Consider the following 2,661-nt stretch of genomic DNA (forward strand, 5'->3'; position numbering starts at 1 on the left):
AAAGAGGAAGCTTAAGAGCTTGGGAGACCAAGGAGCCTAGAAGAAGCGAAATCAGTGGGTGTTTTATAGGGTTACATTGCAACTTTTGTGATGAACCAAATGGGGCCTACCGAATGATGGTATGGATCCCATTTAGGATCCATCTTATTGTATGCATTGTGTATGGCCCACCTAAGGGAGCTTAAAGTGGCGGAGCTCCCTCGTCTCACGTTCTCTCTCTCTCTCTCTCTCTCTCTCTCTCTCTCTCTCTCTCTCTCTTTATCTCTCTCTTCCATATTTTGCGACCCACCATGATGAATGTAGTTTATCCATGTCGTCCACCGAGTGGGCCGAGTTAGCAGTCAGTTTGGACGGACCTGATTAAAGGAAAAACATAAATATCAACCTGTTTCAAGGCTGGTGGGCCACGCTGATGCAGACTCCACCGTTCAGCAATGGACAGTGGGGATCCACCTTGATATATACATGTGTCTGATCCTAGTCGTCCATCCTGGACTAGCCTGGATGAAGGAAACCACAAATACCAGCTTGATTCAGAACTCTGGTGGGCCACGCTGACGTGGACCCACCCTGATATTGTATTTTATACTCACTGTCCATTTGTGAATGATGGGATGGAAGCAAATTAGCTGGTATACCTCAACCAGCTAGATAGCTACTGTAATGTCAGCAGCTCTGTGAGCTGTTGTGATGTTTGTGTTTTATATACTCCATCCATCTACTTTGGACGTGGGCCCACCTCACATGTGTAGCACGTGTGGGGGTGGGACACATCTTGATGTACATATTCTATATCCACCGTCCATCTACGTGGACCCCACCAGCTACAACTGCTGCTATATTAACGGCATCAAGCCTATGGGTCTTATCATTGAGGTACGTGTTATAGTCCAACCATCCATATGTGGGGCCCACCCAGCATGTGTCACACAAAATCCTAACCTAAACTTAGAAAAAAAAAGAGGGAAATAAAAATCTAGAAATAGAAAGAGAGAGAATTAGAAAGAAGTTACCAAATTAGAAGTTTCTATATTGGGATCCTACAAAAGAAAAAGGAAAGTGCATTAGTTTCTATAAAAAAAAAAAAAAAAGAAAAAAAAAAGAAAAAAAAAGAAGGAAAGTTTCTAAAAATAAAAAGTAGGTTTTTAAAAATAGAAAAATGAAAGGAAATTAGTTTCTAAAAATGGATTAAGAAAGTTTTTATCCTAGAATTAGAAAGTAAATTAGTTTCTAAAAAAAATGTTTTTAAAGCTAAAAATAGAAATCTAAGTTAGTTTCTAAAATAATTCTGAAAAAAAAAAAAACTAACCTAAAAATAAAAAGTGGAAAAAATCCTAATCTTAAACTAATTCCAAAACTGGTTAATCTCAGAAAAATGCAACCATTAATCCCAGGCAACGGCGCCAAAAACTTTTTCACAACCCCAAGTGTAGGGTTGCGATGTAGTAATAATCTCAGTGAGACCAAGGTCGAATCCATAGGGACTAATCTCGCGAGTATTCTAAAAGCAACTAGAAGTAGAACTAGAAAAAGATCTAAAAATAATTCTAAAGTGATTGAGAGAGTAATTGTGATTAAAGTGATTAAAACTAAGGAATTTAAAGGTGGGAACTAGGGTTTCCAAGGATCCACTTGTAGAGATCAGGGAAATCTATTACTTGATTCAAAGACACAACTGAAATCAGAGTCCTATCTTATCACGTTAGAAGATATAGCAATTAAAATCAATTTGAACTTCCATTGACCCAATTCTCAAAAAATGAGAATTATGATAATTGGTAGGGATTCCATCACCAAACCATGCCCATGAGACAATGGCAAACAACAGGATTTACCAATCACATAATCTCAAAACATGTAAAGAAGATACGTAAAGCTATTACAGATCTACTGCAATTTGAGTCACAATAAACCATTAAAAACTGAAAGTATTCCTTTAAAATCAAACTAGAATCAAAGTGAGTTTATCATAAACATGAATCAAAGTAATAGAAACATCCCATCATGCTACAAGCTTCACCTCTTAGCCCTAGTTAAGAGGTTTAGCAAACCATAGACATGATTGAATCTAAAACCCTAAAAGAAAGCATGAAAAAATAAAGAGAAAGATAAGAAAAATGCTTGGTGACGGCTCTCCACCCTTGTGCTTTGCCCCTCCAAATCCTAGATGATGCCAAGGAGTGCCCAGGAGGCTCTTATTTATAGTTTTGCAGCACCTTCTTTTGCACCGACTTAGAAAATTTTAGAAACTGCCTCAAATTTACACAGTTTCGATGTTATCGAAGTGTCTTTCGATATGTCCTTCAGTATTATCGAACAGTCTTCGATATCTCAAAGATCGGTCCAAAACTGTCCAGTGAGTTTGGCATGAAATCCTAAATTTCTCGATGCTATCAAAGGGCCTTCATAATGTCCTTTGATACTATCTACAAGTCTTCGATATATCGAAGGCCATTCTGGCAGTTTTCCAAAACTAGACTTTTCGGGCCCCGAAATCTATTTTAAGGACAATTTTCAGGCTTCCTTTTCTTCACTTCAATTCTCTGATTCTCTTCCTACATCACCTGGTTTCCTTGGATCTTTGACATGTGAATTCTTCAATCTTAGACTCCTGAGATACATCCCTTGACTTAGTGATTCTTAAGCATTAAATCCGTGTTT

The sequence above is a fragment of the Magnolia sinica genome, chromosome 6 (genome assembly GCF_029962835.1).
Source record: "Magnolia sinica isolate HGM2019 chromosome 6, MsV1, whole genome shotgun sequence".
Taxonomy (NCBI): domain Eukaryota; kingdom Viridiplantae; phylum Streptophyta; class Magnoliopsida; order Magnoliales; family Magnoliaceae; genus Magnolia; species Magnolia sinica.